Below are 26,737 nucleotides of genomic sequence, written 5' to 3'. Positions count from 1 at the left end.
CCAAGTCCTTTCCCTAGGGAGGAGATAACTCTCCTCACTGCCATAACTTTCATGTGACTCTGCTTCACTGAGCTATGAAGATGAATAAAGAAAAATCCCAATTTGGCCCACAACTGATTAGGAATATTGTTTACACTAATTAAAGATGTGTCTGTGTTTTGCCTCACTTGCCTAGGGCATCTGCTTGGCTTAATTAAAGAGCTAAATGGCCAGTAGCTAGGCAGGAGAGAAGAGTAGGATTTATGGGCAGAGAGAAAAACTTGAGGTTAGCATCTGTCATGGGAGGAGAAGCCATCAAAGCTTGGAGGGAGATGGACCTACAGAGGAGTGGTAAAGAGCCACACAGCAGAATGTAGACTAACAAACAGGTTAATTTAAACTGTGAGAGCAAGTTGTGAACAAGCCTAGGTTAAAGGCCAAGTTATCATGATTAATAATAGGTCTCTGTGTCATTATTTGGGGACTGGTGGGCCAAAGAAATATGATAGAAAAGCATTGATACAGAGCACTGGTTTGAACTGTTACTCTGGGAGTAGACCAGAAAGCTCACAGGCTTTTTAAGTTACTGCTTTTTTTTCTTTAGTTTTTCGAGACAGGGTTTCTCTGTAGCTTTGGAGTCTGTCCTGGCACTAGTTCTTGTAGACCAGGCTGGCCTAGAACTCACAGAGATCCACCTGCCTCTGCCTCCCGAGTGCTGGGATTAAAGGCGTGTGCCACCACCGCCCGGCTAAGTTACTGCTTTTTTATATCAAATGAGAGCTAGTATATTAATCTTCTATTACTTTGCTTAGGCTAGAAAAGGACTTAAAGAAATAACTTAAAAGGAAAACATCTGGTTGCTGAGATTGGTGGCACCTGTCTTTACCCTAGCACTCAGGAGGCAGAAGAGTTCAAGTACACCCTACTATACATAGAAATTTCCAGACCAGCCAGGAGTGCACGGTAAGACATTGTCTCAGAAAGAACCCAAACCACTAGTTTCCAACAGTACAAAAATTTATAATACTATGAAAGAGTCTAGAAAAGGAAACTGCCTAAGCAAAACAATAACATATGATGGTAAATACTAAGAAACTCGTGTTGTGGGAAGGTCTATGTAAGATAATTTGAAGTGAAAAAGACTATAGAACATGATAAATAAAGACAAAACAATTAAATTTTAAGAGGCTGTTGGTTTATGGTCACACCTTATTTTTAGCTGTAAAACCTAAACACTTTTTCATGTTGGTCACATTGAAGATAAGATAATATGGGCTCCCTGAATTCAAGGAGTGTTATCGCCTGGTACTTTATGAGCCAAGACTTTAAATGGTATCATTTCATCATTCTCTATAGACCAGAAGTTCTCTGTTCAAACATTAAGTGAAAATAAAAAATACTTTTACATTTTGGATCAATAAGAACTTCCTGCTTTGCACAAACCTCCAAAAGTAGAGCTCCCAAACCACTTGCAGATGAAAGGGGTTTAAAGACACTTAAATGCTGGGACCTGGGTGTTCTGGGCAGCTGGTGAGTTGATTCCTGGGCAACATGTAGGCTCTCCTCACCCTGATTTCCTCTTGCTCTCTGTCACTGTCCATGCCAAGGTCTATGAACCTTGTGAGTTTTCAAGAACTCTGAAAAGAAATCAAATTGATGCTTATAAGGGAATAAGCCTAGCAAACTGTAAATTTTGACCCATCCAGATACAACACATACAAGGAAGCCATGAGTGAGCAGAGAAGGAGCTTCGGTCAATAAGCATTTAGGATTTTTGTGTGTTTGACTTAATTTGATTAAAAACATCAGCATTGTCTTTTCCACCATATCAAGATAATGGGGAGAGGGCATGAAGGGACATCTGTGCCAGGCTAAGACAGTAGGGCCCGAGGTGCTGTGGGAGTGTCACTAGGTTTTCCAATTGCTTCATATTCAATAGTCCACAGGGTGCTGAGAAAATAGTTCACATGGGAGGACTCAGGTATTCAGAATTTGAGTCCTGAGAGCCTGAGTGTATGGTATCTATCTTCATTTCTCTTATCATTGACCTTTTGAGAAAAATTTATTCAAATGTTTTAACTTGCTATGTGGGGCTGATGGATCCCATTTTTCCCTTATTGCTGTTGAAATGAGGTATCCTGAACCTTAGGATGAAATTATTTGGTACACTTCTTCACTTTGGGACAGCTTTTCATTCTGCACAGTAGAAGATAGGGATGACAAAAAGTTGTTCGTGGCTTACTCCCTCCATGTCATTGTAATTAGTGAGCTTTTCAGATGCATTAAGGCAGTTAAGACTCATAACTGATTGTCTACTAATGAGTGAGCAGAGATTTGTGTGTGTGGATTCATGGGTGGTTAGATGGGAGGGTGTAGGAAGAGGCTGCTTGTTTGTGTCTGGCTTCCAGGCAGCTCAGACCCGAACTAACCACACAGAAACTGTATTAAGTAAATCACTGCTTGGCCTGTTAGCTCTACTTTCTTATTGGCTAGCTCTTACATATTAATTTAGCCCATCCCCGTTAATCTGTGCATTGTCACAAGGCTGTGGCTTACCAGGCAAAGTTCTGGTATCTGTCTCTGGTAGGGCTCCATGGCTTCTCTCTGACTCTGCCTTCTTCTCCCAGCATTCAGTATAGCTCTCCCTGCCTTGTTCTACTCTGCCCTATCAACAGGCCAAGGCAGTTTCTTTATTTATTAATCCATAAAAACAACACATATTCAGAAGGTCCTCCCACACCATGAATTTAATTAAAATGATTTCTAACTTATGCAAATAAAGATATTACCACTGAGTCAATGGCATTTGTCCAACTGGCTTCTATGTGTATGTATTGATGTACTCTTTGTATTGAGAGATTTTAGAGTGAATCACTAATATCATTTTTGTTTTTAAACTCTTTAGCTCACATGTTCAAACAATCTAATTTGTGGACAAACATATGTGATCCAAATTAACATAAATTTATGTATTTAAGATAAAACTTATTTTTAATGAGAATCAAACAAGGTTTATAAGGATTGAGGACTTAGATGGTAGAACTTGAACTCATGCCATGATAGAGGTAACATATAACTTTTAGTGTATGAATGTAATTATTCAATGCTGTTCTATTTTTCAATGTGGGAATTGAACCCAAGACTTGTGACATTTGAGTCAAGTGCTCTAAATAGTGGACTATTAATTCCTACTCTGTTAAAATTGTTGTTAAAAAAGAGAGAGAGAAATCGTGAAACATTTTGTACACTCATCTACAGTCATGGATACTTATTAGAAACTAGAAGCAAAGAGGAATATCACTTCTGACTAGGTGCTCAGAGAGGCGATGTGACTGGAAACCCGTGTAAAACACTCCTCTAGAGTGAAATCTATGCTGTAGGCTTATGTAGAGCTATGTCATGCAATATGTACTCACAATGAAACATGTAAGAATTTTACAATTACACACAAATTAAATTATACTTGCCCAGCTTCACAAGATGGTCATTACTCAAAACTCCATCCATAGTAGCAACTACTGACCTGAATTCTATTTTGAAGAATTAAACTTGTAGTAGGAGTGTTCTGTATGCTGAAAACACTACACTTAAGTCTTGAGTCTTAGAGAACCTGGATCCTTTCCTTTTACTGGCTATAAATTGCTAGGAAGAGTTTTATTCACACACAAATAAAAGTTGTGCATTGTTTTCCTGAAGTATTTTTATCTTTATGTGTGTGGGTGTTTTGCCTGCATATAGGACTGTGTACTGCTTGTGTGCCTGACACCTGTGGAAGCCAGGCTTCCATCTCCTAGAACTGGAGTTATAGACAGTTAGAGCTGCCTGAGGGTACTGTGTAAGAGCAGCCAGTGCTTTTAGATACTGGGCCATCTGTCCAGGCCCTGTTTTTCATTCCCCTCTTAATTTCTTTCTTTTCTTCTTTTTTTCTTACTTTTTTCCTTTATTTTTTCTTTCTTTTCTCTCTTCTTTTACTTCCTTCCTTCCTGCCTGTCTTTCTTTCTCTTTTATGTTTTTTTTTTTATTTTGACAGGCTTTCTTTTTCTCTTTGAAGTATATCCTCGAACTCACTCATATCCAAGGCTGGCCTCGAATCGCAGAGATCCACCTGCCTCTGCCTCCCAAGTGCTGGGATTCAAGATGTTCACCATCACTGTCTGGTGGCTGTTTTCTTTCGGATGAATTTCCATGGCAGTCCCAGGTGGCAGTTCCAGTATGTTCAGTTTCCAAGTGTGAGAAGAAAGAGGAACTTCTTTCATGGTAGCTGACAGTGCCACCACCTCCAGGGCCTCCTCATTTCTACAATGTGTTCTTTGCTGGGATCCTAAGAACACTCTACCACTCCGGTATATCCCAGCCCCCGGGGACTTCATAAATGCGGAATTAAATGACGTATACCGTGTCATGTGGATAGGATCAAGAGGATATGTCTTCAATCACAATCTATCCATAACCACAGATACACGGACACTCGGAAAATAATTTCTTGCATGTATTGCTCAGTGTCACAGAAGAAAGCTCTCTGAGCCTGAACTGAAAATGGGTTCTAAAGCAGTCCTGGTCATTCCTCACTCCTGTCTCTCCGCTTTGCTCCAGGATGACATCACTGAAGCCATGGACTGTGCAAAGAGGGTTGTGAAGATCCACAAGGCGTTAAATCATGGTATGTAGGAACTTGGATGGGGAAACTGTGGGTTCTGTTAATCTATGCAGTGAGCCTTAATGAGGCCCAAGTGTCAGTCTGAGCCCTGCAGACACAGCTGGGGCCTTTATCTACATCATTAGTTTTAGGGAATTTCTCCAATTTCTGAGAAACCAGTACATGACTACTTCCCTTGTCAGCCCTCCAGACTACCTGTAGATCAGTTAACTGTACAGTGCACGTGATGTCACACTGACATTGAGCGTCCTGTGTTCTGCTAAGGGTTTGGAGAGGCTCAAACTGCCATGTAGACATACTTTACCAGCACTTTCTGGGTGCAGCTTTAAGTGGGTTTCACGCTAGATCTTGGAATACAACCCAATCACCATAAGTGAAAATGTTATATTTCCCCAAATGTTGGAGTATGTGTGTGGCAGAGGATACAATTTTAACCATTTTCTCCTGTCTCACGCTCTTCCATAGGGCGGCATGAGGAATCCATTGTCAAAACTTAGGTCTCAGCCCATGTGTTCAGAACTGTGATGTGTAACCATTGTGTGTTTCCACTCCAGCTCTTTCTGCATCTGTCTAGATGTTAGAGGAAAGGTCACAGTTCCTTGGTATCCTCTTTAAACAAGCAGGCTTTAAACAGAAACTGGAGAAAAATGAAGACATATTCCTAAGAGGCATAATTCTGACTAATGTATTCATTGTTTTAAGCAAAACCTCCATTTTTCGGTTAGCAATGCAGTTGATGCTGGTGACAGACTCTAACACTTAGATCATCACACACATCTCTCTGCATCAGTTCTTCACCTATAAAGTCATTTACAGTAAATCTCATCGGAATTAATCTCATCTCTCCCTTGTCGGATACAAGGACAACCAATATTTAAGGAGACAAGTTGATTTTGGGTAAAATGACAGCTGTGTGAGCTCCAAGGCCTTGTGTGTGGACCCAGCACCCGGACAGCTAGCGCCACAGTGTGCGGCCTGTGTGGTTTTTAAGGGAACAGAACTCCGAGTGTGTAGGACAGAGACTGCCTCCGCTCAGAAACTTGTTGTCGTGAAGTGTGTGACATTTCGAAAAAGTATTTTCTTAGAGCTAACCCATTTATAGTGCTTAAGATATAAGAGTTCCCAAGGTCCCAATGAGGAGCAGAAGGAGGGAGAACATGAGCAAAGAAGTCGGGACCACGAGGGGTGCACCCACCCACTGAGACTGTGGAGCTGATCTATTGGGAGCTCACCAAGGGCAGCTGGACTGTGACTGAAAAAGCATGGGATAAAACTGGACTCTCTGAGCAAGGCGAACAATGAGGGCTGATGAGAAGCCAAGGACAATGGCACGGGGTTTTGAACCTACGTAATGTGCTGGCTTTGTGGGAGCCTAGCCAGTTTGGATGTTCACCTTCCTAGAAATGGACGGAGAGGGGAGGACCTAGGACTTACCACAGGGCAGGGAACCCTGACTGCTCTTTGGACTGGAGAGGGAGGGGGAGAGGTGTGGGGGGAGGAGGAGAAGGGTGGGAGGAGGGGGAGAAGGGTGGGAGGAGGGGGAGGGAAATGGGAGGCTGGGAGGAAGTGGAAACTTGTTTTTTTTTTTCTCCTTTTCTCAATAAAAAAAATGGAAAAAAAAAGAATTAAAAAAAAAGATATAAATTCTTTTTTTGTTGTTGTTGTTGGTTTGATGGAAAACACCAGCATTTGTCTTTATCATCACAGACACTGGGGTGAGGAGAGCACGGGAGGGGGCATCTGTGCCAGGCTAAGGCAATAGAACCTGAGGTGCTCTTAGAGCGTCACCGGGTTTTCAGGTTGCTTCAGACTCGAAAGTCCACAGGAGGCTGAGAATACAAGGGAGGACTCAGAGCTGGAGTGACTGGCATTTGTCTTCATGTCTTTCACTATGGTATGGAGAGTTTTAGAGAAATGTTTTCAAGCTTTTTGAACTTCCTCTGCTGAACAGAGGGGTCCGATTTCCCCTAGAGGCTGCTGAAATGATGTCGGACACTGTGGATGCAATGATTTAGTGTGCTTCTTCACTCTGAGATGGCCTTTCATCCTACACAGTGGAGGACATGGATGAAGAAAACTTGTTCGTGGCTTACTCCCATGATCACATTATAACTAGTGTGGTTTGTAGATTAGATTAGAGTAGATATACTACTCAATAACTAATTGTCTGTGAACAAGTGATCTAAGAGATGCACGTGTGGATGAAGGGGTGGACAAATGGAAGATTTGATGAATGAATGGACGGGTGGATGGATGAATGATTGGATACATGGTTGGGTAGATGTATGGGTAGATTGATGGAGGTATGACTTTGATTGGATTGCAGAATAGCCTTTTCTATTCTAATTGCTTTCAATATTCTCATCAACCATTTGTGAGGCTACATACTCACGGAATTCAAGCAATGGGATGCTGAGACAGGAGATTGCATGTTCTGTGCAAATCTAGGATACTTAGTGCCACAGAGAAAGAAAAAGAATTCTAATTTAACATGCAAATTCATTTTGGTTATTAGAGCATTATTTTTGGAAATCCTTAGTTTTCTCATAGGAAATCTTCTATTAGCATATGTAATTTGATATTAATGTATCAAATTCGCCTAATTATGCTTTATAATCTATTTATGGCAGAGGCATTTTGAGAATAGATGGAGAGGGAGAAACAGTGGAAGAAATGGCTATTTACTTTCGGAAGCAGGGGGACTGGTTTCATTCTATAGCACTGTTTGGCCTAGAACTCGCTATGTAAACCAGGCTGTCTCAAATCCATATAGAGTCAGCAGCCTCTACCTAACCACTGCTGGGAATATAATTGTGTACCACTGTGTCTGTTTCATATAATCAAATATTTTGAAAGGACCTTATCCTGTTTATTCTCAGTGTAAATCGATTTGTCTTCAACTAGATTCGGTTTGGAGCACTTGAAATTTTTCACTGGCTGGCAAGGACAGCAGTTCTACCTACTTGAAAGGCAGAGGCAGGAGGATCATTGAGACCAGAGACTTCCCTGAGGAACACAGCCAGACCTGATCTGAACTTGTAGTATCATATTTTATATTTTATTCATATGTTTGTAGTTATAAATAGATCACTTGTAAAACACAGCAAGAGAAGAAGCTAATTTGGTATCCAGTGTAAATCATTTGGTGTCGCCGCTTACTGATGAATATTCTTTTCTTTCTAGGGGTCTGTTTGGCTCAACACGAGAGCAACTTTAACACAAAGGCTACAAACTACAACCCTGGAGGCCAAAGCACCGACTACGGGATATTTCAGATCAATAGCAAATACTGGTGCAATGATGGCAAAACCCCGAATGCAGTGAACGCCTGTGGGATATCCTGCAGCGGTAAGACATGGCAGGATTAGTTCAGAGAGCAAACAGCTCACCTGCCCTAGGTGCAAGAGCAGAGATTCTGTGCAGGAGACAGCACTGACGCAAACACCAGGAACCTGGGCAGACTGTCTAGACTGCTAGAAAGTCATTGTCATTCACATTGAAATTAGCCAAGGGAGACAGTAGACTTAGAGCATAGTGTGCTGATAGAATGCCCTGCCTACCAATCAGAGGGCCTGGGTTCCACCTCAAAATCCCTGAATTACAAACCAAATACTGCCTGGGAAGACAGCTCAGACAGGAGTCCCATAAATCAAGGTTTTACCCTCAGCCTCCACATAAAAATTTGTTGAAATGCATTTGTTTTTGTTTTGCAATAAAATCATTGTATTTTCATTTTTAATAGATTTTATTGAGCTATTAATTTTCTCCAATCTGTCCCTCCCTCTCCCCCCTCTCTTTCACCTCTCCAATTATTCTAATGCTCCCAATTTACTCAGCAGATCTTGTCTTTTTCTACTTCTTGTTAGATACACGTAAGTCTCTTTTAGGGTCCTCCCTATTGTCTAGGTTCTCTGGGGTTGTGAATTGTAGGTTGTTTTTTTTTTTTTTGTGCTTTACTCATACTTTATATGAGTAAGTATATATATTTGTCTTTCTGGGTCTTGGTTACATCACTCAATATTATGTTTTCCAGATCCACCCGTTTGTCCGCAAATTTCAAGATAATCATTATTTTTTTTTTCTGACTTTCATGCATTTGTAAGACCAGGCCAGCAGAGTCTGAGACAGGCAGATCCATGGACCTCACTTGCCAACCAGCATAACCTAATCTGTAAGCCAGTTCCAATGGCAGACCTTATCTCAGAAACAATGGGGACTGCTTCTAAGGAACAGGTCCTGTACCTGTCCTCTGAATTCTACATTATAATAGACACATGTACATTTTTACGGGTGCACATACCACCAGAGACACACATGTTAAAGTAGTAGAAAATTTAAAAATAAATAGTTGTTATCATTAAAACTTGACGTTTGATTAAACCTATACTCACATACACTTACTCATTCACACAATTAAAATTAATAAAAGTAAATATTTGCAACATTGTTATTTTATAACATGAATGTTTCTGGGATATATATATATATATATATATATATATATATATGCAACAAATAATTGTAAGTGGCCTTATTGGTGTTTTGTTCTGAAGATTTCCATTCTAACAGTTTATTTATGACTAGTTATAGATATTGTTGTATGGCCCTTTTTACCTAATGGATTTTATTATAAGGATTTGTAGCATATAGAAATGAAGATATTACTATAATAAAGCTCATATGACAGGGTACTATGGAGTCCTGACATTTTGTCCAACTGGCTTCTTTGGTATGTATTGATGTGCTCTTCATGTTGAGAGATCTTAGAGCAAATTACTAATTTCAAATTAAGTTTTAAAGCTTTAGTTTGCATATTCAAACAATTCACTCCTAGGATCTCATCAAATAAAATAACATAGATTTAAGTATTTAAGAAGAAACATCTTATCAACAAGAAATGGGGCACACAGGGTTAATATCAGGATGGAGGCTTGGGATGGAAGAACTTGAATTCATACCATGGTGGAAGTAATATGCAATTTCTGTGCATGAATTTAATCAGCCAATGTCGTTCTATTTTTCCAGTGTGGGAAGTGAACCCAAGACTTGGTACATTTTAGCCAGGGACTAAACAGTGAACTATTAATTCCTACTCTGCTAAATTTTGTTGTTAAAAAAATTTTCAAGAGAACAGATGGTGGAATATTTTTGTCATCTCCTTAGCCTATCTGCAAAAGTGTTTTGTAGACTCATCTACAGTCATTGAAAGGGATTAGTATCTACGGGGGTTGAGGAATATTACTCCTGGTTTGACTGCTTAGAGAGTTCATATACCTGGAAACCTCTGGAAAATACTCTTCTAGATTATACATCTATTCTGTAGGTTAATGTAGAGATATATAACATAGATATGTACTCACATAGAAACATGTAAAGATTTCCTATTTTTACACAAATTATACTTGCATAGCTTCGAGAGATGTTCATGGTAACAAATATTGACCTGAATTCTCATTTTAAAAAGAGAATAAAGTTTCAATAGCAATATTCTCTACATTGAAAACACCACACAAGTATAGAAACTTTTTTTTAAAAATTGTTTATTTATTATAGTTACAGTGTTCTACCTGCATTCCAAAAGATGTCTGAGGATCTTATTATAGATGGTTATGAGCCTCCATATGGTTGCTGGGAGTAGAACTCAAGATCCTGGGGCTCAACCAGTGTCTTTAGTCTGAGTTATCTTGATAGCCTCAGGTCTTGAGTCTAAGAGCACCTGACTCCATTTATTTTACTGGTTATAAATTGCTGGGAAGAGGTTTATTCACACAAGGCTTATGCATTGTTTTCATTCATATCTTTATGTGTGTGGGTGCTTTGCCTGCATATAGGACTGTGTGTCACTTGTGTGCCTGGTTCCTGTGGAAGTCAGAAGAGGTTTTCTATCTTGGGGAACAAGCATTACAGACACTAAAGAGCCACCATGTGGCTGCTGGGAATTAAGTCATCTGGAAGAGGCTCTTAGTCACTGAGTCATCTGTGCAGTATCTGTTTTCTTAGGATGAATTTTCCAATGGTAGACCCAGGTGACTGTTATTAGCATGTTCTAATTTCCAGTGTGTAAAGGAAGAGGAACTTCTCTTATGGTAGCTGACAGTCATACAACCTCCAGTAACTCTTCATTACTTCAATATGTTCTCTACTTTTTATCAGTGATGGAATTCTAAGACCACTCTACTTTCAAGTCTATTCCATCACCCAGGGTCTTGAGAAATGAGAAATAAAATGGCTTATACCATGTCAAGTGGATGGAAACAAGAGGGACTCTCTCCAATAATCACATATGAATGGACAGCTGTGATGTCATTTTTTTGTATTCACTGCTCAGTGTCACAGAAGAAAGCTGCCTGGATCTGAACTAAATGGGTTCTCTAACCGTCCTTGTCATTCCCCACCCCTGTCTTTCAGTTTTGCTCCAGGATGACATCACTCAAGCCATCACGTGTGCAAAGCGGGTTGTGAGGGACCCACAAGGCGTTAAAGCATGGTATGTGGGAACTTGGGAAGGGGAAACTGTGGGTTCTGTTGATCTAGGCAGTGAGCCTTAATGAGGCCCAAGTGTCATTCTGAGCACTGCAGGCACTGCTGGGACCTGTCTCTACATCATTAGTTTTAGGGGATTTCTCTGAATTCTGAGAATCCTATATACATGAATACTCTCTTCTTAACCCTCCATAGAGTGAGCTACTTACTGTTCTGTTCCTGAGACATCACAATGACATTGATCATCCTGTGCTCTGCTCAGGTTCAGGAGGAATAAACTGCCCTGCAGACACAGCTCCATCTTCAGTAGCCGTTTCTGCCTGCAGCTGTAGCTGTGTTTCACACTAGATCCTGGCCCAGAAACAATCACCATTAGTGTCACGGGTACACTGTTTCTCCCCAAGGTTAGAGTAGGTGTGTGACAGAGGAGAGGAGTTTAACCATTTCTCCCCTGTCTCATTTTCTCCACAGGGTGGCATGGAGAACCCACTGTCAAAACCAAGATCTCTCCAAGTACGTCAAGGACTGTGGAGTCTAACCGCTGTGCGTTTCCACTTCAGCTCATCCTCTCTCTTTCTCGCTCTAGAAGTAGTTATGGGAAAGGTCACACTTTCTTGGTTTCCCCTTCAAACAATCAGGTTAAACCAGGAACAGCAGAAAAATGGAGCCTATTTCCTAAGTGGCTGACTGCTACCTTATGTGCTCATTGCTTTAAGGAAAACCTCCATTCTTTGGTTAGCTAATGGAGCAGATGCTGGTCACACTGGTCAAACACTTTATCATCATACACATCTGTAAATTCTTCACCTATGATATCATTTACATTACGTTCCATCATAATTAATCTCCATTGTTGAATACACAGACAACAAATTCTTAAGGAGATAATTCGATATTGGGTAAAATGGCGGCTGCATGAGCTGCAAGGCCTTGTGTGTAACTCCAGCACGTAGTCAGTTAGAACACCGCTGTGTGGGGCACGTTTGGTTTTAAGGGAACAGAACTCAGAGTGCGTAGAACTGAGACAGCCTCAGCTTAGAAACTTGCTGTCATGAAATGTGTGACCTTTTCAAAAAGTAGAGAACGGTCCCATTTATACCACTTAAAATACAAATTCTTAGGTCATAGTCAGGCTGCTTTAATCCTTAGGAGAATCCTCACATGCTGATCATGAGGTATTCCAGAGAGATGGGTGACTGTGTTAGCCCTTGACTTTCTTCATGTAGCTTCGTGCATATTAACTAACTCTGAGATGGATGAGCTTGGATCAGCAAATCTAAGTGCATTGTGAAAAACTTCAAATACCATTAAATGATTTTTTGATGCAAATCTTGTGTGTGCTTACTCTTATATGTGGTCTCTGGGTGGAAAAATCAACTAGGTATTCTTAATACGGCATACATACTCACCTACATTTAGCCAGAACCTACATGCTAACCTACACATAGCCATTGGCTACATCCTCATCTACACATATCCTGTGCCTACACTCCCATCTACATGCAACCCGCTGAATATTGCTGGTGTAATATTCAAAAGTAAACAGACCAAGGTCCTTTGTCCCTAATAGACCCTTGACACAGTTATTCCTACAACATGACATCCTCCAGTCATGCAGACATGAAGACATTGCTACAGTGACAGACAGATCCCTGTGTGTTGTTCCAGCATTTTTGAGGCATGAGAAACATCATAGTTTATTTTAGAATTCTTTGTTTTTGGCTTCAAAAGCTACAGATTTTTTTTTTTTTTTTTTTTGCATTTTGTTCTACGTGTATGGATGTCTTCCCTCCACATTCACGTACCACATGCATCAGTGCCCTTAAGAGCCAGAAGAGGGCACCAGAACGAGGAACAGATGAGTGTAAACCATGCTGTGTTCAGAAGGAACCTGGGTTCCCTGCAAGAGCAGACATCTTACATGCACTCTCAGGAAATTCTTTCTCAGTAATTTCCCCTCGGTCTAACAGAATAAAGCTGGCTAGATCTGAACAAATTCTGTGGCCGTCCCTTTTGTCCCTCACTTTTGTCTTTCATCTTCCCTGAAAATGCCACCACTTAAGTCATAGCCAGTGCAGATTGTTGTGTGGGACCCTCAAGATAATGGTTTAAGTGTTAAGAAGGAAAATTTGTTACCTTGTTGCAGTTACATATAGTAGTATATCATTTCATCCTTTAACAAACTGTTTATGGCAACTCTTTAGACTCTTATCTTTTACTTTGTCCTTGTTTTAAGCTTATCCAAGGCTTTAATATCTATTCAGTTAATAGCCATATGGGTCTAACTCCAAACCATACTATATTCTATGAAATACTTTGTTTTTCCAAATCATTTGAAGTGTTTGTACTATAAAGAGGATTGAAGGTTTGCTATGAAATGCTGTAGTATGCATATAACATGGCTGTTAGACACAGACATTCTCAGCAGCAACAGCTTTCTGCTAGTCCCATTAGCATTTCAGCCTGGCTGAGGGAGGAGTGTATGAGGCTCCACCCCTCCCAGAGGAGCTTTCAGCAGTAATGGTTGTTGAGGGTGAGAGGGAGAGAGGAGTTCCATCCCTCAGGGGTTTAGTCACTGGTAATCTCCCTTGCTCAAGAGATTAACACTCACCCAAGGAAATGCAAGTACTTATGCTGCAGGCCCACATACACAAAAGTCCTTAAGTGAGAAGAGGGCTTGATGGGAAGGAGCTCAGTGAGAAGAGGAAGGGGATAGGAGAAGAATTTGGGGAGGAACAAGAACAAAGTACATTGTATGTGTGCGTAAAACTGTGAAAGGCTAAGTATATTTAAAGAAACCTAGGGCCTCATACACTGAAAGAAAAGAAGCAATGTCGTGCAAAGTTCTCCCTTCCAAGTTACCAAAACTATTGGTGGGCTGCTGCTATTTTCTTTCTGGCTTGATTGAAGAGCTTTGGCTCCTGTTAAAGGTGATGTCTCCATGTGTTAAAGATGATATCTCCACATGCATTTGGAATTCCAGCTCACTCCATTCTCTAAACTGTTTGTCCTCTTTGCTACATCACATCTATCATGGTACCTAATAACCCAGGGACCTGTCATTCAAAAACCAGACAAAGTTTCCCAACAAGTTCATCTTCTGTTCCCACTAGTACAGGATGTGAGTGTGAAAGATCTGTACATGATCATCTGCTATATTCTCACCTCCTGTCTCAGTCAGTCTTCTATTGCTGACATCATGACCTGGGATCCTCCTATACAGAAAAAAAAACTTAATTTGGGCTGGCTTACAGTTCTAGAGGTTTATTCTATTATCATCATGGCTGGACATGGTGGCATGCAGACAGTCATGGTGCTGGAGAAGGAGCTGAGAGTTCTATGTCTTGATCCACAGGCAACAGGAAGTAAACTTTTCCACACTGGGTGTAGCTTGAGCATAGGAGACCTCTAAATCTATCCCCATAGTGACACACTCTTCCAACAAGGACACACCTCCTAATGGTACCACTGCCTTTAGGAGACATATTCAAACAAATGACTCTACAGGACTTTTAGTTTCCACCTGGGCAGCAGCCTGCCTCTCCCATCAGAGCAGTTACATCATCACTTGTCTCCAGGTGCTTTTCCTCTGTCAGCTATGCGACAAGTGCATTCTTTAAAAGTGGCTGCCAGGCAGAGTTGTGTCTCATACCTCTTCTGTGTTTTTCCTCCTATCTTTCCCTGTTCTCTCTGTCTATCTGTCTGCATCTCTCATGTCCCCTATCCACATGTCATTTCACTCTTTGAGTCTTCCCTCCCCCAATAAACCTCTTGTACTATCTGCTCTTAATGTGGCCTCTGTAACCCTTCCCTGCAGCTTAGATCTCTATCTCTCTTTAGCTATAAGTACAATGTAAAGCAAATATTCCATCTTTATCTCTGCCTCTGTAAGCAGGCACAGCCCTAATGCCCACCACCTCTTTGAGTTATGGCCTCGTTTCTGAGAGTAAAGCCTTGTATCTTAGAACACCTGTCTCCTTGGGAAACTTGTAAATGTGAGGACTTTCATATGTTCCCTGTATTTGTCCCTTTAATCCACCCTATTATCACCCATCTCATATCTCAAGGACTTCTAATTCCTATTGACTCACCCTGCAACATGCCAGTTCTTTCTGTACACAAGCCCTCTGGTGCTTAGTGCTTGGTTCAAGACTCTGCGTCATAAATGAGGCAGTTATTCCTGTTCACCCTCTGGTTAACAACCCATATAATCTCCTGTCTAATGTCACTCCTACCACCTTCTACTTTACTGTTTTAGACCTAAAAGATGCCCTCTTTACTGTCCCTTTACACCTTGACTCATACTTCCTGCTTGCCCCCCGCCCCCCCCCCCCCCCGACTTCCAGTCTTCCAGACAGCTTACATGGACTGTTCTCCCTAAGGGTTTGTGGGACAGCCCCCATTTCTTTGGCCAAGCTCTGGCTCTGCAGATCCCTCAAACAGCAGCTGAACTCACTCAGAAGATTCTCAAGATCACCTTGTCCAGGCCAATCATGGTATATTCCTCACTGAAGCCGCAAAACAATTCCACACCGGTTAAGAATTACGGATAATAAAAAAGGTTATTTATTTGGGGGAAAAAAACTTACAGATCGCCATCCCAAACAACAGTCCTCTCATTGCAAGCAGGAAACAGAGTCTAGCAGCTGGAATGGGAGCTGGATGCAAGAGAGAGAGTGCACGGTTCCTGCTGATTCTGAAAATATAAGAGACTACACCCCACTGGACTGGTATCTTAAGGCTATTGGCTGAAGGAGCAGAATGTGCTCCTGCAGCACCTCCCCTTTTTGTTTAAATAAGAGAGTTCCAAACTGAATACAAAACTATATACACTAGGAACATATATCAAGTATAATTATACATCCAGCATAAACAATATTAAGCAAGGAACATATGCTAAATGTTTTAATAAACATTCTATCTTATGGAGTCTAAGTCTTATATAGGAAATGGCTTGGCTAGATCGTAACAGTACAGTACTACAACTATCTAATCTTCAACTCCATTGAAGGCCTGAGAAGGGAGCTAATATTACTTGAACAGGCAGGAAGTACAATCAAGTAGCTTCCAAAGTGAGCAATATATGTTGGAGACAATTAGCTACCTGAGCAATCACCCAAAGTCTCGTTTTGCAATGTTGAAGGAACCAACTTTGGCTAAGGCCTAGTGTAACTGACAGACCATTTTCAGAAGCAGAAAAAATTTCAAAACCATTTTACCCTGTCTTGGCAAGATTTGAAGGTCCTGTTTATCCATTTCTGAACACTATGTAACTTGTCAATGGTGGAGGCATTGTCAGTTCCATGCCCAAAGGCCAGTTTTGCCAAGAAGAAAACAAGTCCCAAGTGGAGTGTCTTCGGTGCTCAACCTTCGCTCAGGAATAGATTGGTGCTGTCAGATGCAATCATGTCTCATGTCAACAGAACCCTAAGTTATTTAGATGCCATGTTCCTCAGATCCTTGAAGTGGTTGAAGATTACCTATCTAGACAGAATACAATCTCTATGTATCTAAAGAACCTAATTGATCTAAGTGTATGTACAACAAACATGACCTATAATAATATGAAAATATACCCCCAAAGTTGTATCAATATACAAAATGTTCTAAACCAAGGTAGAAACATGCATATATACAGTCACTGGGCATGAGCTCCTCAGCCTTTTCTACCTCATCCCCCTACATGTCTCTCTGCCTGCACTGCTTGAGCTTCCGCCAGCATAGAAAAAACTGGATTCGGAAGTCAGGTGGTAGCGGCTAATCAGGGCCGCTGTGGGGGAATTCTATGCCCAAATGAATGCTGCTAGCCAGAACCGCTAGAGATCCTAGTGGCCCCATAAACCAGGTTCCAACTATAGTAGTTAGCTCTATTCAGGAAATAACCAGACTAGCTTAAAGATAAACAATTATATTTTCACTTATTATAAGGGGAAACTCTGGTCACAAAAATCAAAAGTCCAAGTTCCGCTGTGTCCCTCCGGACAACATCCTTCACAATAGACACAAATAGCAGAAAATATCTTGGAGTAACTCTAATTAAAGAAGTAGAAGACCTGTACAACAAGAACTTTAAATCCTTGAAGAAAGAAATCGAAGAAGACACCAGAAAGTGAAATGATCTCCCATGCTCTTGGGTAGGCAGGATTAACATAGTAAAAATGGCAATCTTACCAAAAGCAATCTACAGATTCAATGCAATGCCCATCAAAATCCCAGCAAAATTCTTCACAGACCTCAAAAGAATGGTACTCAACTTCATATGGAAAAGAAAAAAACCCAGGATAGCCAAAACCATCCTGTACAATAAAAGAACTTCTGGAGGCATCATAATCCCCAACTTCAAACTCTACTACAGAGCTACAGTACTGACAACAGCCTGATATTGGCATAAGAACAGACAGGAGGACCAATGGAACTGAATAGAAGACCCGGATATTAATCCACACACCTTTGAACACCTGATTTTGACAAAGAAGCAAAAAATATCAAATGGAAAAAAAGAAAGAATATTTAACAAATGGTGCTGGAATAACTGGATATCAACATGTAGAAGAATGAAAACAGGCCATATCTATTACCGTGCACAAAACTCAAGTCCAAATGGATCAAAGACCTCAACATAAAGCCAGCCACATTGAACCTTCAATCGTATTTTAACAAATAAAGACTGCCTGAAAATCTGAGAGTAAAACAGTCCCACTGATCAGTCTTATAAGACCAGGTTATGGTAACACATACCTTTAATCCCAGTAGCCACAACGACACACACCTTTAATCCTAGTAGCCACACCAGTTGCCATAGAAATCGGGTGGTGTTTGCCTTTAATCCCAGCCCTAGAGAGGAATATGCGACAGGGAAGACAACTTTCAGACAGTCTCATTCTGAGATTCTAGGATGCAGGATCACAATTTTCAGACTTAGGTCAGGTAAGAGCCAGTGGCTGGCTGCTTGGCTCTTCGGATCTTCAGGTTGAACCCCATGTTCTCTCTCTGGGTTTTTATTAATCGTGCTTCAGCTCTGCATTGCTTTACAAATCTTCCTCAGCCTCCTCTTGCTTCTAGACCTCACCTCATTGCTTTTCTTTCCATCCTGCCTCATTCTCTCAACGTCTGTAAATTGGCTAACTCCAATGTATACTCCAAGGCTTGGGTGGGACCCTCACAGGATTGTCACTATGTTTGTCTCCCATAACCACTGACACTTTTTCTGTAGAGCTCACCACACCATGAATTGTGTTCCAGTCAGCATGATGGACTTCCTATAACTGCTGTGAGGACAAGTATGATGTGTGCCTAGTTCTTCCCTCAATTCAAAATCTGGGCACAGGGCTTGCCTAGGTCAGTATCTGCTAGATAAACACTTTAGATGCTGTATTTTTCACCAAGGGGATGGGAATAGGCGTGCCAGTCCAGTCAGGTGACAGAGTCAAAAAAAGATAACTGTCTGTGCTTTAAGAATCAGAATCAGACCGCAGGCATTAGCATCACGGGATAGGAGGCTTCAAAACTTTTCATGGATCTCCTGGCTTATACCTATGGCTGCTTCTTTTTTTTTAAAAAATATTTATTTATTTATTATGTATACAATATTCTGTCTGTGTGTATGTCTGCAGGCCAGAAGAGGGCACCAGACCTCATTACAGATGGTTGTGAGCCACCATGTGGTTGCTGGGAATTGAACTCAGGACCTTTGGAAGAGCAGGCAATGCTCTTAACCACTGAGCCATCTCTCCAGCCCCCTATGGCTGCTTCTTTAGTAAGCATTTTGATTCTTATATCTGGAGGCCCCTCTCTAATCCACATGCTGATCCAATTACTCTAGAATACTCTTCACCATGCTACTTGGACACATAATAGAAACAGGAGGAACATTACCAAACTCTTTTCATGAGGCTACAGTTATCCTGAAACCTAAATCACACAAAGATACTACTAAGAAAGAGATTTACAGGCCAATCGTACTCATGGAACATTGATGTCAAAATACTTAGTGAAATACTAGCAAACTGAATCTAAGAACACATCAGAAAAATCATCCATCTTGACCACATCAGCTTTATCCCAGAGATGCAGGAATGGTTCAACATATAAAATATCTGTCAATGTAATCCACCATATAAAAAGCTGAAAGAAAAAAAATCATTTCATTAGATGCTGAAAAAGTCTTTGACAAAATTCAATACTCCTTCATTATAAAGGTCATGGAGAGAGCAGGGATACAAGGAACATACCTAACCATAATAAAGGCAATATACAGCAAACCAACAGCCAACATCAAACTAAATGGAGAGAAACTCAAACAATCCCACTGAAATCGGGAACAAGACAAGGTTGTCCACTCTTTTCATATCTATTCAATATAGTTCTTGATGTTCTAGCTAGAGCAAGAAGACAACAAAATAAGGTCAAGTGGATGCGAATTGGAAAAGAAATAGTTGACCTATTTGCTGATGATATGATAGTTTTTATAAGTGACCCCAAAAGTTCTATCAGGGAACCCCTCTAACTCATAAATACCTTCAGTAATGTAGCAGGATACAAGATTAACTCAAAAATATCAGCAGCCCACCTTTATAAAGATGCTACATGGGCTGAGAAAGGAATCAGAGAATCAACACCCTTCCAATAGCCACAAATAGTACAAAATATCTCAGAGTGACTCTAACCAAACAAGTGAAAGACCTGTATGACAAGAACTTTAAATCTCTGAAGAAAGAAATTGAAGAAGACACCAGAAAATGGAAAGGCTCCCCATGAAAATGACAATCTTACCAAAAACAATTTACAGATTCAATGCAACGCCCATCGAAATCCTGGCAAAATTCAAGACCTTGAAATAACAGTACTCAACTTCATATGGAAAAAAAAAAAACCCAGGATAGTCAAAACAGTTCTCTACAATACAGGAACTTCTGGAGGCACCACAATCCCTGATTTCAAACTCTATTACAGAACTACAGTAATGAAAATAGCCGGCTATTGGCATAAAAACTGGTGTAGGAGGGTCTTCTGTCTATGTGTTACTTTCATTGGTTAAATAAAGAGACTGCCTTGGCCTTTTGATAGGCCAGCCCTTAGGTGGGCGGAGTAGACAGAATAGAATGCTGGGAGGAAGAAGGCAGCATGGCAGACGCCATGATTCTCCTGCCTGAGACGGACCCTGATTAGACTCATGCTGGTAAGACACAGTCAAGAGGCAATACACATTATTAGAAATGAGTTAAACTAATATGGGAAAGTTAGCCAATAAGAGGCTAGAAATAATGGGCCAGGTAGTAATTTAATTAATACAATTTGGTGTGGTTATTTCGGGTACAAACTAGTTGGGTGGTGGGGATGCAGCCTGCTGCTCCTCATTACGACAGAGTGGCTGCCCAACGTGGTCTACTAACTCCATGTAAAACCTGAGAGGGCTTAAAAAGGAGAGAGAGAGAGAGAGTTTAACACAGCTTTTTGCTGTTTGTGGGTGGCGTGCCGCAGAGACAATATCCTGACTCAGCAGCCAAAAAAAAAAAAAAAAAAAAGGCCATGCCATTTTAGAATGAGGCTTCCTGGGCCCTGCTGCCGGTGCAAACTCCCAGCTATGGAGCATCTGTGGGCTCAATTGGGGTCAGGAATAAAGTAGCCATGGCTTTTCATGACAATGAGACATGGCAGCACCAATCTACTTCAAGAAGAAGATGGGCATTGAAGAGGCTCCTTATGGAGTTTGATAGCCATTTGGGTAAGAAATTGCTCTTGCCTGGACTATTGCATAAACTGGACACAGAGAACCCGCAGAGAGGGGACTACTGAACTTGCCTAAAGGTGAGATGATCCTTTGGGGTTCCTGCTTCATGAAAGAGTCTGCGAGACATTCCGCAGGACACAAAAGAAAGTGACTGAGCTGTCTTTGAATTTTCCTGCTTCATGGAAATGTCTGCTGGATGCTATGGGCCTGTAGGCTGAAGATGGATGCCCCAACGGTACAGTAGAACTTTGGATGACTGTCCAGGCAGCGAGATATCTCTGCCATTTCTAGAGTTTTGGAAGTTGCTTACTTCTCATTTACTTAGGTAAAAACTCTCAGCCCATTGGTGCCACCTCTTACTACCTAGTATTGAACCAAAAATTTGAAGACTGAAGGATCCCTTAAAAAAAGGGTTGCGTTGTTTTGTTTTTACCATTTTAGGTGTTATCTACAAGACCAGGTGTGTTCTGAAACTGCCAGCAGTAATACATAGCAGTTGGAAATGTATCTGCTTGATTTAGGGTCAAATACATCTATGGAAAGAAAAATCATATATTACTGACATCAACCTAAAGTGATTATAGCTGAGCAAGATGTATAACACAAAACAGGGCAAAAATTGAGGTGGTTAGTAGTCCATAGTGAGGGGTGCTTATTGCATCTAGGTTTTCCAGATAATTACGATACTATGGTGCCCAGGGTGTGATTGACTGGGTAAAGATTTTTAAAGTAAGGATTTGGGTAATAAAGTAAACACGGAATCTTTTTTCAAATTGGTTTCACCCATAGAGGCTAATAAATTAATTCTTTTCTCTCCCTCTTCATCTATTCCTCAACTTACAATTTAGTTTGGGATACAAAAGAAATTTTCTGTCACTAGATAACTACACGTAGTCTGTGTCTGCCCCTGTGTTTGACTTATTTCTGTTCTTACTTGGTATAATTTATTTTCTCTAGCCCTCAAGATCATGATTTTCTTCAAAATGTTTAAAAAATTCCCTTTTCTTTTCTGTATTCTTTTTCAATTTATTAAACAATGAAGTGATCTACTTATGGAAACATATATTTTTTTATTATTGAACAAATGTTCTAGTTTGAAAAAAGTGCCTAGGGTATTCTAGACCACTTAACAGAACACTGGTTTTACATGGTGCTTTCTGAGAAGATATCCCTTGCCCCCCGGCCAAAGACATGCACAGCTGTTAACTACCTCTGCAAACACATCACAAACCCAGTGTGGCAGCAAATTCCTATATTCCCAGTACTTAGGTGTAATGGCATTTCAATTGTATTTCAATAAATAAATACTGCCTGAAGATCCTAAAAGCAAAACAGCCAGCCACTGGCTCTTACCTCGTCTGAAATTGCGATCCTATCTCCTGAAATCTCAGAACGAGACTGTGTGAGTGTGAGCTGTTTCCTCTCATTTTATACAATGGAACAAATCTTGAATTCATCCCTGTCTTAAAAACACAAAACTAAACAACTACCAACAACAAAACTGATACAATTTAGAAGTTATTTTTATTTGAATTGTTCTCTGCCAGCAGGAAATTTTGCTTTTATCTCTGTCTCTCTGTCTCTGTCTCTCTCTCTGTTTGTCTTTTACATAATACAAAATAAAGGACCCTGAGGCTAAGTCATCTGTTTTTTCTAGGAGGGCACAGAAATTTGGAATAGAGAGGAAGTGTGTTTAAGAAAAATATTCCAAAGATATATATATCTTTAGAAAAATCATCGAAAAGAAGTTAAAACTCTGATGTTGTACAAGGTCAGCAGGAATTTAATTAATACTTAAGGATGAGCCGAGGTCCAGAGGAAAGCACACAAAGTTTTTGAACATGAAGTTAGAATCTCTCTTTCCTGTAGCTTTGGACTTTTAACAGCGTTGAGGAATAACCACTGTCCCTGAAGATGACCACTCATATGTCTTCTATCTTTGTCAGTGTCAAAGCTTAGAAAAGCAAGTCTTTGTTCAGCTTGCCCATATCCCTATCATGTGAGTAGCATCCGCCAAGGAGAAAAAAACAGCCCATACAGAAATAATGTTACTTGGAAGTCTTTCTCTCTGCATCCAATTACACCAGCATCAGGATGTACTGTCTAATTCTCTCTGTCCGGTCTTCATCCTAGTGTAAGAGGCTTGGGAAAGATCAGGAGCTGGTTGCTGAGGATGGTGCAACTTAATTGTGGGATGAGGTGGTAGTTTGGCTCTTCCGTGAAGCCACTGTTGTCAGGTCATGCTGTGTTGGTGGTCGAGAGAACCTGTGATGGTAATTCAAAAGAAATGTAATATGTATCTATTTTGAGATAAGCTTAGTAACAGAAGGTTGGAAGTACTCTTTATATTTTACCTGTGGATTCGTTTCTCACTGCCATAAGTAATATTTAAATTTATCAGCAATAGCAACAGCAGCTACAATAGTCATGTGACTTAAAGTTTCTGTTATTTTTACAATAAGGAAAGATTCCAAGAAGAGTTGGCCACTTATTCTTTAATATTTAAAAGCTCTTATGTTTATACTTGAAGTATGCTTTTTATAGCTCTGATATTCTGCAAAATTTATATTTATCCCTGTTTGTAAATTACTGAACACTGATCAATAAATTCATGAAACTACCCTTAATACTGCACTATGAGTTGAATCTAATCATTCATGTATTCAACCACCAATGAATGTTTCTTTAAGAAAAATTTCTCATATTTAAAGAAATGTTCAATATCCTTAGCACTGAGGGAATGTTGGGCCAAAAATTATCTCAGGGCCTGTACCTTGAGGCCTGTGGGACAGAGAAAAGCCTGGCTCAAGTTTGAGGGAATCGAGTGAAGATGAGACAGCAAAATCTAGGTAGATGTCCCTCCAGCCAGAGGGAGGACTTGGCTGTCTCTCATTGGCTGGAGGCACCCCCCCCCCATCACAGCATGTCACCTAATCTATATAAGCTGGCACTCACAGTAATAGACTGAGTTCCTGATTTGACTTGACTCCTTTTTGCATCTGATTGTCCTGCACCGTGGGATTGCAGGTGGGTGGATAGTGCACTTACCTCTCCCTGGGGAAAAAGGAGGCTAAAGATGCCAAGCAAGAGAAATGCAAATCAAAAGTACTTTGAGACTCCATCTTACATCTGTCAGAATGGTTAAGATCAATCACACAAGGGATAGCTTATGCTTGAACCAACACCTGTCCTGCCTGCAAGATGTGTAAGGGAAATGGTGGCCCAGAGCCTGTGGGAGTGGTCAGCTTACTGGCTGGATTTGTGTGTCACCTTAACACAAGCCAGAGTCATCAGACAAGGAGTCTTAGTTGAGGAAATGCCTCCATGAGATCCAGATGTAAGGCATTTTCTCAATTAGTGATCAATGGTGGTGCCATCCCTCGTATGGAAATTTTGGGTTTTATAAGAAAGCAGGCTGAACAAGCAAGGGAAAGCAAGCCAGTAATCAGCACCACTCCATGGCATCTGTATCAACTTCAGCCTCCAGGATCCTGCCCTGTTTGAGCTCCTGTCCTGACTTCCTTCGGTGATGAACAGAACTGAATAGATCACTGTCTAGTCCACTGATGCTTATCAGAGATGCTTCCTGTGGAAGCTGATGGGAGCATATATAGAGACCCACACCCAAACATTAGGCAGAACTTGGGGAACCCAATGAAAAAGGGGAAAGAAGGATTGTAGGAGACAAAAGGATAAGAAAATCCAGGAGAACATGGCCCATGAAACAGGCTGGACAATAGGTCTCCACTTTCACTTCTCTCTGGCCCCTAGAGTTTTTGTGTGGTAAATTGTTGGGGAGGGGTAGATTTTAAGTTCTGTTACCCTAGAAGGCTGGACAATGAAGATTCTTCATCTGAACAGGGTGGCCAGTTGAATATTGCTAGCATATCCTACCATCCTTATGTCCTTAAAGAGGTAGGAGTGAGGTCTAGTCAGTGTCCATCAGTCTATTTCCCTGCCACACTCATCACACAGATGTCAATCTCAGCAGCACTGAGCAACTTCTGAATCACCTGTGATCTCTTCAAGAGTGAGAGACACAGGTTAAGAGTGGTAATTTATGTCTCTTTTGGAAACATTTCACTGGGGAAACAAAATACTCTTAAGGGTAGGACACGTTCATAGCAGTAGATGGCTAACAGAAAATACTCAATGGCATGCTGGGAGATTCCTTGTCTCATAATGTCATGCTGGAAATTTTTCTTTTTTAAATTTAATTTTTATTTTTAAAATTTTCCCTCCACCACAGTGTGTATATCTTATAGCTTCTAGTTATGTGTTTTTATGGGATACCTGAGTGTGCAAACAAGTGTGTCTCTGTATCTATTCTGTTTCTTATGACTTTTCTTGGGCTCTTTTTCTCATGTTCGCTTGTTTTGTCCTATTCTGACGTGTTTGTTTTTATTTTATCTTATTTTATTTCATTAGTATCTTTTAGATGCATGGTTGTTTTCTGATAAAAGACAGAAAGAGGGAGTGGATCCAGACGGGAAGGGAGGTGGTGAGAAACTGGGAGGAGCAGAGGGAGAAGAAACCATAATCAAGATAATTTGTATGAAAAAAACCCTCCATTTTCAAAAAGAAAAAAGAAAGAAGAAAAAAAAACATGGGAAAGACTTTGGAAAACCAACACTCCAAGACTAAAACAAACGCAGAACAGATTTCTGGTTCTCCCAGGTAGTCATAGGAGAGAAATGTTTAAATTATTTTGGTTTCATTTTCTTGAGATTTTTAAATACATTTTAAAATTACTGCATGTCATTGCATTTAGTTGTCTCTTACAAGATTCAAAATTATTTGATATTGCATGTGAACACATATTAATTAAAAGAAAATTTTGACTAATGATATAAATTATAGAATTAATCCTAACTGTAGATATGTTACAGTTTTTAAAAATTACACACATAGGATGCAAAATAAACAGAATGCCTAGCCTTCCTGCTGAAATTGTGTTACGTTGGCAGGAAATAAGATCTACTCAATCAGTTAAAACATTTAATGGGTGAAAAAAAACAGACAGTACAAAGACACATGGAATGGGAAGGTTTGGGTCATCTTTTTATTTTATTATTATTATTATTGTTTTTTCGAGACAGGGTTTCTCTGTAGCTTTGGAGCCTGTCCTGGAACTAGCTCTTGTAGACCAGGCTGGCCTCGAACTCCCAGAGATCCGCCTGCCTCTGCCTCCTGAGTGCTGGGATTAAAGGCGTACGCCACCACCGCCCGGCTTGGGTCATCTTTTTAAACAATTCATTACAGATAGTAAAAAAACACCAGCTTTATCAAAATTCTTTATGTCTTTAAACTTCACCAACAGCAAACTCTCATTCGAGGGTTACTCAAACCCAGGCATATCAAGCAGAATCTGAAAGGAAGTTAAATCCTATGCTCACTGATTTTAAATGGAAAAACCGTGAAGCACACTGCGGAGCCTGGTCCTCTTAGCAGACACCTGCTCTAAAACACAAAGTTTTGCTTCTATGCTGTTTGTCCACCAGGTGTCAGCCTCACCCAAGAAAATGCCAAGATGTCCGTGAAACCCTGCTCCCCCTCACAAGCCTGAAGTCATTCAGAATAATTAAATTTCAGAATCCAAACATATCAGACTTGTCTGGCCTGTTCAGATCTACTGAGAAAGAAACCGTGAACCAAGTCCCAGATATCTGCAATTTTTCAAGACGTTCGGGATGTTCTGGTATATACACAAACTGAACACCACTCACTAAGAGAACTATTTTCTAGCTCCATCTGTGGAATTAAAAAAATAGCTATTTGTTTTTCTTTGGGTTCACCTTCTTATTTAGCTTCTCTAGGATCATGAATTATAGGCTCAATGTCCTTTATTTATGGCTAGAAACCAACTATGAGTGAGTACATCCCATGTT

General features: G+C 40.5%; 1 pseudogene; it reads left to right on the top strand.

The window, feature by feature from the left end:
* The first annotated feature begins 1,530 nt into the window (after positions 1-1,530).
* Positions 1,531-12,448, top strand: LOC121463920 (annotated as a pseudogene).
* Positions 12,449-26,737: the final 14,289 nt, after the last annotated feature.

Source organism: Microtus oregoni, unplaced genomic scaffold, assembly GCF_018167655.1.
Source record: "Microtus oregoni isolate MIOR12 unplaced genomic scaffold, Mior012 000001F_ref0000356, whole genome shotgun sequence".
NCBI classification, from domain to species: Eukaryota; Metazoa; Chordata; class Mammalia; order Rodentia; family Cricetidae; genus Microtus; species Microtus oregoni.
The sequence above is the reverse complement of the archived record's forward strand: the minus strand, read 5'-3'. Positions and strand labels throughout refer to the sequence as shown.